The following is a 12833-nucleotide window of genomic DNA, read 5'->3' on the forward strand; positions in this document are numbered from 1 at the left end:
CAAAAAATTGCTCTAAAAAAGTTCAATATATTTATAGATTAAACCTCCCTGGTGCTGGCACTGGTAAAAACTATAGAATCAAAGAACAAAGCAGCATAGCTGCACTCAAAAAAGGAGAGAACCATTTATTGCAAAAAAAATATGCTTCACTGTTTAATCATATTGAGCTAAACACACCAATTTTATGGGTATGATTGTACCTGTATATATCTCAATGAATGAAAATACACACATATTGCACTACCTAACAGAACATTGCCTAATCTTAAACCCCCATGGATATCATGGACTAATCTAGAGACACTAACTAACCAGCAATAAAGGTGAATACGTGGATCAAATTATGTTATTCCTTTAACTAAAATGTAGCCTACTTTGTGTGTCTCATGTTGTTCACACCTTACTGACCCACCCACTAACTACAGCCAGAGGAGAGGAAGCTCTACTAAATTTGCCTTGTTAAATTTTGGGTTTACCTAGGATTTAGTTTGCAACTAGAAACAGTTTAAAACCTTGATGAGATTGGAGCCACTTATAAAAGCCTACTTAACCTCCTTGGCGGTAATCCCGAGCTAGGGTCAGGTCAGAAAACTGCAGCTCAGAGCGGTAATCCTGACTTCTGCTCGGGGTGGCCGCCAGAGGCTGTCTGCAGAGCAAGCATGCAGCGGGTGTTTCTACATACCTCCCAGGGGATCCCGTCGGCAGCCATTCTTCTTCCACTCCTCCAAGGCTCTGCTTCCTCCTGGTGAGATCGTCATGATGACAGCCGGCAATCTCACTTTAGAGTTGCAGCGCCACCTGGAGGATGGAGGGAAAATTGCAGTGCAGAAGCCAGGGAGGTGAATGGTTGTGGAAACCATTCTCCCTGTCAGCATGATTTTTTTTCCAGGTTTTATGGTCTAAAAGGGTGCAAAAAAAATTGAACCACTTTTAGACCCTAAAATCTGGAGAGAATTATAACGCCAAGGGGGTTAAAAGAAGAAATGATTTTCTTGTTAACATACGAAGGAGACCATCAGAAGTTGTTGTAGATAAGATAATAGGTGCCTTGCACAATGAGAACCATGTGGCACAGAACAGAGCACAAATTCTGACCAACCAGATATCCCAGCCATAGGACAGGCATCTCCTGTTCATCCTTACGGAATGAGTCCTCACTGCACCATACGTCAGTGTTTCTACTGCTGATAATGTGAGCAGATATTTAGAATGTCATCATTTGCAGAAGAACACATTTGCAGCTTTCCTAATCTCTTTGTTTCTGATGCTATAAATGAATGGATTGAGTAACGGGGTCACCACAGCATAAACAAGAAACAGGGCCTTGTTGGCTCTCATTGACTGTCTGCTTTCTGGAACAAGGTAGACAATCAAGAGCGTTCCATAGTATGTACACACTGAGGTCAGGTGGGAGCTGCACGTGGAGAAGGTCTTCTTCCTCCCACCTCTGGAACTGATCTTTTGAATAGATATGAAAATACCAACATACGTTACAATGATAAACATAAATGGAGCGTATAGCAAAGGAATAGAAATTAAATAGACACCAACATGAACAGCAAATAAGTCGGAACAGGATAGCTTAAACAGAGGGTTAGGATCACATATAAAGTCATCAATGATTTTAGGACCACAGAAGGGTTGAGTAAAAGTCATAAGGACGTTCACTGTTGGGATAGTTCCAAGAAGCCAGCAAAGTCCAACCAACTTCAGACAAAGACAAAAATCCATAATGGAGGTATAGTGTAGGGGTTTGCAAATAGCGAGATAGCGATCGTAGGACATAGCTGTAAGAATGAGATATTCTGTAATTGTTGAAGTGCCATACACACACAATTGGGAAATACATTCTTCAAAAGAAATTCTAACTGCCCCTTCCAAGACTGTGCGCAGTGTAGTAGGTACTATACTAGAGGTAAATACAATGTCACATATAGACAAATGCATGAGCAAGATGTACATTGGAGTTTGGAGCAGGTGGCTTCTTGACACGAAGACAATTATGATAAGGTTTCCACATAACGTTATCCTGTAGATTGTGAGGAACATGATGAAGATCAGTAATGGCATATCAAGTTTTCCAAATCCAAGGAGCAAAAACTCATATTTTTCTGACTTATTGGTCACAAGCATCTCAGATTTCAGCTGCAGATGAAGTAAAATAATATACCAATACGTTGTTATTAGTGTGATGACTGGTACATAGAGAATAATTAAATATTGATTTTAAACTATTTTTAAAAAGGGCAGCTTTCTTTGTCCTGAATTATGCATTTTTCGGTGAACATACCTTCTCTTATTGGATATCTGTAAGTTGCTGCTCATGATCGCGTTGCACCATTAACATATCTAAGGGGTATGATCCAAGGAGGATAAACTTATTTTTTCTGACTTAAAGGACAACTATAACTTTAAACCTTAAAATAAAAAGTTAAGATACTCACCTAAGTGGAGGGGAACCTTTGGATCCCTTAGAACCTTCTCAGTCCTCTCTATGTCCCCTCGTTCCACCGCCAAGTCCCATGTTCCAGCCTCCAACTTTAATGTGGGCCTTCAGGTCTTTTCAGAAGACCATGGAAGTATTCGGGTCTCCGAGTACTTCAAGAGACAAGTGGCTCCATACTGCGCATGCCCAGTACAGAGCCGCTCATCTTTGGAAGTACTTGAAGAGAAACTGCAAGTTTCTACATGTACTGTTAGAGAAACTGCAAAAAAAATGGTGACTTTTTTTTATTAACTTTATATAGAAAACATTCAGACATACATACAGGCAGAGCAGAGCTCCATATTATGCCCTGCGTGCAAGATCCTCAGACCTCAATACTGCAGTCATAGTGTGCAGCAGCAGCAGCTGGACTGGACAGCACATTCAGTGACTCTCATGCACTGACTGTGCATGCAACAGTACATGCTGTTACAGCTGCTGCCTCATCATCTGCTGTCTTCTTATTTCTCATCCCATGAGCACCCTTGTAGAACCAGAGCCCAGAGGACTCTACCTTTTCCAGCCTACCCCTGCCTGTCATGTCATTACCATGCTAACCACTACCGCTGGCCGAACCTCGAAAGGAGGTGGTAAAGTTGGTGGTAAAGCCAGCTAGTCCTCATTTTTCTATTGACCATTGGGAGAGGGGTGGATTTTGTGGATGGAGCTGGGCGGCACAATGACCTGCATAGTGCCTCGGCGACAGGCAAAGAAAATTCATTTTACTTTAAAGTCACTTTGATCTATAGGGGGTGGCCTGGATTGCCTGTGCAAAGAAATGGCCCTGCTCTAAGAAATACTCACCTTAGAGGAGGGAAGGCTTTGGATTCAACTTTTTACAGTTGTCCTTTAACCACTTATGGGTTTTGGATGTGAGTCTGTGCTGTTGCCTGGTGAAAACTAGTGAAAGTCAATATCAGTATAATTGGCAACAAATGAGTCCCTCAGAATGGCTCAGGCAGGGCCGGATTACTGACCAGGCAACAAAAGCAGTCGCTTGAGTCGCTTTCAGAGTCAAAGGGGCCCCATCAGCACATAAACCAGCCCTTGCCATCCTGTCAGCGGTGGCTGGATGGTATAATGGTTAAAGGGACTCTGAGCAGTGCAGTAACTATGATGCATATCATTTTAAAGCTCTCTTTTTCCTCTTTCCAATGATATAAACCGCCACCCTATGCCTTTTAGTTTTCGCTATTTTCGCGATCGAAATCGCGGCCATGGCAATTTCGATCGCGAAAATAGCGACAACTAAAAGGCGTAGGGTAGCAGTTTATCTATCATTGGAAATATCACAAAGAGAGCTTCAAAATGATATGCATCTTTCCATAGTTACATTGTATTACACAGGACGACTTTTCTCCAAAGTCGGCAGCTCGATTCAGCACAATGCAATGGCATATAAGGAACCCAGGGGGATATAATTACAAACCATAATGCTGGTAGGTGTGAGGATGTAATTAATTAGTTGTGGGTATGCTTAAAGGCATACCCACAGGCACTGCTCGGAGTCCCTTTAAGGGCTCTGCCTCTGACACAGGAGACCAGGGTTCGAATCTCAGCTCTGCCTGTTCAGTAAGCCAGCACCTATTCAGTAGGAGACCTTAGGCAAGTCTCTCTAACACTGCTACTGCCTATAGGGCGCGTCCTAGTGGCTGCAGCTCTGGTGCTTTGAGTCCGCCAGGAGAAAAGCGTGATATAAATGTTGTTTGTCTTGTCTTGTCAAATGATGCCGTGCGCTGCTGATTTTCTTCAGAGCCAGGCTCTCCTCCTAGGTCCCCCTCCTGCTACTGTGCGCTCTGCCACTGCCCACTCCTCCCTTCCTTCCCACAGAGAACCACAGCTGCAGCAAGAATGATAGCAGCAGATGGCAAACACTCACTCACCTATCCATGATCCAAGCGATAGAGATCCCATCATCTGAAACCTATCTGTCTCTTCTACAGTGCAGCCACTCGCTTTGAACTTCCTGATTCTCAGATCACACAGGAAGTAGGAAGTAGTAATAGTAGTAGTAACAGAGCGGCAGCACTCTAGAGGAGACAGATGGGCTCCGGATGACGGGACCTCTATTGCTTGGATCGCAATAGGAGAATGTGAGTCATCTGGTGCTGTCATTCTCCCCCGCTGTGACTGCCTTCTCTGCTGGACTATCGTATTCACTGGGATGGAGGCTGCATGGTGGCTGTCTAGTTTGTGAGGAAATCGGTTGTTCAGTGGTGGGGGTGGTTATGTAATCCTGTCTGGGGAACGGCTTCCAGTTTGGCGGTGTCCAGAGCTATCTGCTATTGCCAGGCTGGAGATGCAGGGGGAAAGTGCTGCTGCTGTGATATCTGGCGCCCTCTTCACTGGGGTGCCCCAGCCCCTGAGTGCAAATGTCCCAGCCATTCATCTCTCAATCTGCATTTTGCCGCTGCTATTCCCTGCATTGTGCACCCACAGAGGAAAGTGGGCTGTTGCCCATAGAAACCAGTAGCTCAGCTGCCCACGGTGTGTGCGGCATGTTGCTGTGCAGCTGCATTATCTGATTCTATTACAACATGATGGGGGGCCCAAATCAGTTGCTTTGCTTAGGGCCCCATTTAGCCTTAATCCGGCTCTGGGCTCAGGTGGTGCAAATGGAACCAGACTTCTCTGAGATAAATAAGAGAGGAACTGCTGCCTTGAAGGGAGGAAAGGAACCTTTAAAGAATAAGGGATACACCCTGACAGAAAATAAAGCTTGCTCCTCAAAGGCCAAAAGAAAGCAGATTCACCACTGGGCTAGGGACTGTGGATTAATCATTCACATCCTTGAAAACAAATGAGTACAGAAACTTAAAGAAATAAAGATGTCACAACTCGACAAATAAAATAAACTGGCATTGTAAACTTAAGGCAATATTTGTAAAAATAGGGGTGACAAAACAGGTTCCAGGAATATAAGGACAAATTTGTGCTGAGATGATAAACTACAAGTTTGAGATTTTAGTCTTGAGCAAGGTGCATTGCAAGAGCATGAAAATAAACAGAAGAGGGGCCAACCTTTATTTGTTCAATGAGGAAAGTAGGGATCACCTAAAAGGTGTAATGGTATTTCTGGTGTGCCAGGTGCGCCCCTGGTAGTACTTGGCAAATGATGCTGATTCTGAACAAAATTTGCGTCATATGGGAATCCAGGATCTAGGACAGGCATGGGCAAACTTGGCCCTCCAGCTGTTACGGAACTACAAGTCCCACAATGCATTGCAGGAGTCTGACAGCCACAGTCATGACTCATAAAGGCAAATGCATCAGCAGTTGGCTGATGGTGTAATGGTTAAGGGCTCTGCCTCTGACACAGGAGACCAGGGTTCGAATCTCGGCTCTGCCTGTTCAGTAAGCCAGCACTAATTCAGTAGGAGACCTTTGGCAAGTCTCCCTTACACTGCTACTGCCAATAGAGCGCGCCCTAGTGTCTGCTGCTCTGCTCTGGCGCTTTGAGTCCGCAAGGAGAAAAGCGCAATATAAATGTTATTTGTCTTGTCTTGTCTTGACTTGTAGTTCCGTAACAGCTGGAGGGTCAAGTTCGCCCATGCCTGATCTAGGAGGACCATAAGAGCCCAAACTAACATTAGAAATGTAGCAGTATTTATGTCCTGATGTATAAAACATTACAGTTGCAAGAAGGTAAAGAGGGATTACTCATTTTTATCATGACCTCATTTGAGGGACAACTTTTTTTGTTAAGGTGGGGACAGAATTATTCTCCATGCCTCGGTAGACTTTTCACAATTTTTTTTTTTTTAATGTACGAAAACCTTTTTAGCATAAAAAATGCTAATGTAAAACTTCTTTAAAGAATAACTGTCAGGGTGCAAAAGCTAATTTAAACCTCTATTCTCCTGTGTTAAACAGTTTCGAAGGAAGACAAAAAGGCAATACTGAAGTTAAAAATCTCTCTTAGTTTTGATGTGTGCTGAACTGCAAGGATGTTAGACCCAAGCTCTTAAGAAGCCGAGAGCCGCATACCATACAGCAAAGCATTCTGGGGCCCTCCCCTCGGCTGCTAGTGATAAGTTACAGGGCTCGTGTTACAAAAGCAGCAGCTCACAGCACTGAAAAAACTCCCGGCAGAGTACACTGCATGAGTCCCCTATTGTTCCTAGCCACATGGCTAATTAATATTCACTGCACAGTAGTGTTTTACATTACTGATCTTTTGTGTGAGTGAATCATCAGGAAGCAGGCAGGACATGACCACACATTTGGCTTCATAGGAGACAGACAAACCTGGAACCTGCCATGAGCTGTCAGGAGCATCATTCTCTGCAAATACTATATAAAGATTCTGTGAAATCCAAACGTGGACAGTGAAATGCATATGTAATGTAAGTACAGCCAATATTTAGCTACTGATATATGTGTTTATTTTCTCTGGGACCTTATACCTAACAGCTCCTCTTTAAGAACTTTTATGCTGGCTGGTGGATGAAAAGGTATTTTATTGAAAAGGGGTGAAAAATCTTGGGCCATATCCTATTAACTTTTTCCAAGTACGGTATTCTTAAACCTTATCAGTAAAATGATTTTAAACCTCCCAAAATGCAAGAAATGACTAAAAATGAGATTGATATTACATTTTTACCTACTTATTCGTACTTTTCTTGCTGAGTACTGAAAAATTACTTATTAGATAAGATGAAAAAATATCTCCTTGAAGAAAACTGAGGAGAAAAGTTAATGAGAATCAGTAGCTGATATCCCCTTTCCCATGAGAAGTCTTTACCTTCTCTTCAGTGTCAGACTGGGAGTTGGAAAAGCTGAGAAAATCCACCTGCTGGCCAAGAAGCAGAGACCATGTATTATCACTCTCAATAGAAGCCTGTAGCCATGGATGTCCATACAAAATTTTCTGGGGGAAGAGGGGGGGTGAGACTATCTGGTTATAGATAGGCAGCGTGCAAATAAGGTGTGTGTGTGTGGCCATGAGTTACTGTGGGCAGAGTCAAATTGTACATGGTTCTACAGCAGTGTACCTTCTCTGCTTGAAGAAAAAATAAGGCCTTAAGCACCAGACATACTAGACATAACCTGATAGATAGGAGCATTGCTAGGGCCCCGAAAGGTCCAGAAAAAACCTATTATTAGCACCCCCTGCTTCCCAGACCCCCCTAAAAACATACTGATAGGGTGCTATTAATATGATTCCTTAATAAGGAATCCTTACAGATCCCCCCCAAAAAAATCATATGAATAGCACCCCCCTTTCAACCCCCCCCCCCCCCCAATAAAACACATACTGATTGGGTGGCGCACCCTTCATCCCTACCTTCCTTCCAGACCCCACCCCAAAAAAACCCATACTGACAGGGTGCCCGAGGGCCCCAGCCCCCATCCACCCCACCCCCAAAAAAACATACTGATAGGGTTCTCCCATGGTCCACTGCCCCTCCCCCTTACTTCTAAAGCCAAAAAAGCCATACTGATAGGGTTCTTCCACGGTCCACCAAACTACTCCTCCCACCCACTTCTAGAGCCAAAAAAACCCTGCTTATAGTGCATCCCCCCATCCCCTCTTCCTTCTACACCCCAATAGAGTATAAACTTACTTTTTCTGAATTGATGTCTCAGTCTAAGAGGCTTTCATCCTGAAATGGCAGTGGTGGTTGAGTTTGGAATGGAGGATGGGGGCGGGGACGAGCAGGACCATGCATTTAGACCAAGAGGAGGCTCTGATCAGCTGACATGCCAACCAATTGCATGTCGGGACTCAGAGCTTAGTCAGAGGTGCCGCAACTGGGTGTGGCCAGCAGGTGGCAGTAGAAAGCACAAAGAGTGATGACTCAGGTCAGGGACAGGCAGCCTCTCAAGCAGCCAGTGGTGGCTCCAGCTTCAAATTTTTGGGGGGGACTCAAAAGGGGCTCAATAGCTGGCAGGCAGGACTGACAACGAAAAATGGGCATGGCCATACAACAGAATGTGGGCATGGTAATGGGTGGGGCCAAATATACATGACCTTAGTAGTGGTGTAAAAGGTCTGTCAGGTAAGTCTGAGCTCTGCCATAGTGTCCCCCCCCCCCCCCAAATACATGTAATCTGATAGCATTTCACCAAAAATACATGTAATTTGGCAGTGGTTCCCCCAAAATACACTTAATCTGGCAGCAGCAGTTCCCAAAAAAAAAAGGTCTAGAAGTGTCCCCAGTGGAAGTAACAAGGATTATAGGTGTCCCCAGAATAGGTAGCCAGGTGTATAGATGTCCCCAGTATAGGTAGCCAGGTCTAAAGGTGTCCCCCCAAACACTGTGGGAGGGGTTTCACCACAATATAAGCCAAACAGACCCACCTGAGTGATGATCTATTCAAGAAAAGCAGTGTAGGACTGGGAGATGGTAAAGCTGATCAAATCCACTTGCTGGCCAAGCAGCAGTAATTGTGTGTTGCTGCTCATAGTGAAGACTTGCTACAGGCATGGGCGTCTGCAGGGCAGGGCAAGAAGGGTCCCCCATTGGACAAACAAACCCAGAAGTACTGGCCAGTGTTTTACTGCAGCCTGCTGCCTGCCTACCTGCTTCTGATGAGGAGCTGGCCTTGCTGATTGCAGTGGCGGCGCTACACTGGGGCTTGCCGTGACTCAAGACCCAGCTGACAAGTTGCTAGCCTCCCTGTAAGCCCCCCACCCGACTCAGCACAGTGAAGGGGGAGCAGTGGGCACAGCGGCAGGGGGGGGGGGGTGTCTCCCCTACCTTCCTTAATCTTGGGGCTCTGCCTTCCTCGCTCCCCCTCCAAATTTGAGCGTCGGGCAGCGGCAGAGGAAAACTTCCCATTCCCAATGCAAAGTGCTCTGGTGACGTCACTGACTAGACCAGAGCAGAATAGGAAGTGTTCTGCCGCCGCCCGCTGCCAGATGCTCAGATCTGGAGGGGAGAGCGAGGAGGGGAACCCCAAGGTGAGGGAAGGGAGGGGAGATACCCTCCTTCCCGCCACTGTGCCCACTACTCCCCCTTCACTGTGCTGAGTTGAGTGGGGGGCTTACAGAGAGACTAGCAACTTGTCAGCTGGAGCTTGAGTCACGGCAAACCCCAGTGTAGCGCTGCTACGGCAAGCAGCAAGGCAAGCTCCTCTCATCAGGAGCAGGCGGGCAGCAGCAGGCTGCAGTGAAACACTGGCCAGTACTTCCGGGCTTGTTTGTCCAATGGGGGACCCTTCTTGCCCTGTGGACGCCCATGCCTGTAGTCTTCACAAGTCTTCACTATGAGCAGCAACACACAATTACTGCTGCTTGGCCAGCAAGTGGGTTTCCTCAGCTTTTCCAGCTCCCAGCCTGAAACTGCTTTTTTTGAATAGATCATCAGGTGGGTCTGTTTCGCTGATATTGTGGTGAACTCCCTCCCACAGTGTGATGGTCCTGACAGTTTGCTGTCTGTGACCTCGTTGCATTGTGGGAAATAATGCCTTTAGAGAGAGGAAAGGCTTTACAAAGGGCAAACACTGGCTAAATAATCTATAATTGAATGTAGTATACAATAATCAATTTTAGTGAAGATGTTATTTTTACTGCAGTTCCTTTTAGGATATGGCCCCTTTTCATGTGAAAACTCAGGAAAAGTAAAATTAATGAAGGCCAGGTGACAGAAAGTTGAGGAACATTATCATGAAAAATTGTTCAGCCTACGGGCGTTTTTACCTCCAAGGACAGAAGCAGTTTTCTCCTGTCAGCGCTCCTCCCGGCATTCACCAATAACTTTATCACTACTGATCATACATAAATGATCTATATCTTGTTTTGTTGTTTTTTTTGCCACAAATTAGACTTTTTGAAGGTGATGCCTGTTTTCAGCAATTGCTTTATTTTCTGTGCATTTTATTGGGAAATGCAAGAAAAAAATACACAATTTCTGCAATTCCATCCCCTATAGTTTTAAAATAAGCAATGCTACAAAAAAACTCACATTTTATTTGTCCGTTAGTCCTGGCTATCAAAACATTTAAATTGTATCCCTAGTACAATGTATGGCGACAATATATTATTTGGTAAAATAAAGGTGTCTTTTTTTTTTTTTCTGTCTTGTGGGGTTTTTTTTTATCCGGTCAATAATCACAAGCCCTTATTTGCTAACATAAGAGTAATATACCTTCATGATATACATATTAAAGCGACACTGAAGTGAAAAACAAGGATTATATAATGAATTGTATGTGTAGTATGGATAATTAATAGAACATTAGTAGCAAAGAAAATGGTCTCATATTTTCTTTGCTGTTATATATATATTTTTTATAACATTGCATCATTCTCTAATAGTTGCAGTTTACACACTACACTCAGCATTTTAAATGATTTCACAGATGATACAGATGTTTGTATTGGATTCAATACACAAAATATGAATCTGCCACATAAATTGATGTTGCTGCATGCGCCTGACACGAGGGGGCGCACGCAGTGTCAGAGGGACACAATCGCTGAGGGACAGGAAGCAGATGAAAGAAGAGATTGCCGCTGTTCATAGCCGCTTGGAAGACGGGAAGCCATTTTCAGGGAAGCTGCAAGGTGTCGGCGAGGGATCCTGCATGCCAGCGGCACCACAGGTGAGTTATTGTAATTACTTGATGAGCCTACGCTATTAGCTAGTTTTTTTTTTATGACAAATCTGGTGCGTTCTTAACACTAGGGAGGTTAAAGGGGAACTGAAGTAAGAGGTATACGGAGGCTGCCATATTTATTTCCTTTTAATCAATACCAGTTGCCTGGCAGCCCTGCTGGTATATTTCTCTGCAGTAGAATCTGAATAACACCAGAAACAAGCATGCAGCTAGTCTTGTCAGATCTGACTTTAAAGTCTGAAACACCTGATCTACTGCATGCTTGTTCAGGGGCTATGGCTAAAAGTATTAGAGGCAGAGGATCAGCAGGGCTGTCAGGCAACTGGTATTGCTTAAAAGGAAATAAACATGGCAGCCTCCATATACCTCTCTCTTCATTTCCCCTTTAAGCCCCTTGTTTACTTTTGGCAATACAAGAAAACAAGAATATTTTCTGAAAGTTAACTTTGCCAACCGAGCATGTGAGGTGTCACATTTATTTGCCAATTGTAATATTTCTATGGTTAGAACAGTCTATTTTAGTGTCAAGCCTAAGAATACTACATATAAGAAATATAAAAGTTCTCTTCAGCTTCCCATTTTATGATTTTCACTCTGCATGCCTGACGCTGCTGCCGGCGGCTCTGCTGGCGTTTCCGGGCAGCGGCGGAAGCCGCTTACTCCATCTTCATCCGGCGGCATCCCTGACGCCCCTGCGCATGTGAGTCAATGCGTCGGTTCCAGCCGTGTTTCTAGGCGGAGTTGCACGACTCAGAGTAGCCTTCATAGGCTAAGGAGGCGGGTGTGAGATGTGTCAGCTGACGTGGTAGTCAGCTGACATTGACTACCGCAGGAGCACTGCTGATTGGCTGGAAATTCGGTGGCGTGGTTCTGTACTTACCTCGGTACTTAAGTTCTGACTTGTCAGTTGTTCAGAGTCCGTTATAGCTATCAGTTCTTGAAACAACTTGCTGTTGTGCCTAAGTCAGCTAGTTTTCGGAGCTATATACATATGCAGACACTGCCGATTATATATGTACTCTAGTTAGATCAGTCTTGTATATTGTATATTGTATTTTGTATATTCTCCTGATTGCTATCCTGTGTATGACCTTGCGTGCCCCTCACTTGTGCCTGTGTTTGTAATTCCTCAGTATGTGTCAGCCAGCTCCTTTCACAGCCTAACAGAGGAGGATTTTTATCCAGCTCTCTATCACTGATAAGCAGAGACGCTGCTGGCTTATGTAAATAACACACACACTGGAGTGTGCATAGAGGGGCCTGGAGAGGGGTGTGCATAACAGATCAGCACGGTAGAGTTGGCAGCCTTCCAGACACAGGACGACAAGTCTGACAGGGGGGAGATACATTGATTTATTACAGAGACAATGATAGTAGAAAGTGCTGCAGTAAGCCAGAGCACATTAGAATAGGTTTAGGAACTTGTAGGATGGTAGAACAAAGCATGACACATTTTTTACAGAGTCTCTTTAAGCCCTCGGTCGTTTTCACTTTATGCATCCGAGCAATGTTCACCTCCCATTCATTAGCCTATAACTTTATCACTACTTATCACAATTAACTGATCTATATCTTGTTTTTTCCGCCACCAATTAGGCTTTCTTTGGGTGGTACATTTTGCTAAGAGCTACCTTACTGTAAATGCATTTTAACAGTAAGCATAAGAAAAAAACTGAAAAAATTCATTATTTCTCAGTTTTCGGCCATTATAGTTTTAAAATAATACATGCCTCCATAGTTAAAACCCACATATTGTATTTGCCCATTTGTCCCGGTTATTTCC

General features: G+C 44.3%; 1 protein-coding gene across 1 annotated transcript in view; it reads right to left on the reverse strand.

Annotated features, from left to right (window-relative positions):
* LOC137542517 (nicotinamide N-methyltransferase-like) overlaps positions 1-717 on the reverse strand; it is a 103810-nt gene extending 103093 nt beyond the window's left edge. Inside the window, exon 1 of the mRNA XM_068264495.1 lies at positions 683-717. The gene's annotated coding sequence lies outside the window, so the exon portion shown is untranslated. The remainder of the gene's footprint in view (positions 1-682) is intronic.
* Between the last annotated feature and the right edge of the window lie 12116 nt (positions 718-12833).

The sequence above is a fragment of the Hyperolius riggenbachi genome, chromosome 12, assembly GCF_040937935.1.
Source record: "Hyperolius riggenbachi isolate aHypRig1 chromosome 12, aHypRig1.pri, whole genome shotgun sequence".
NCBI lineage: Eukaryota > Metazoa > Chordata > Amphibia > Anura > Hyperoliidae > Hyperolius > Hyperolius riggenbachi.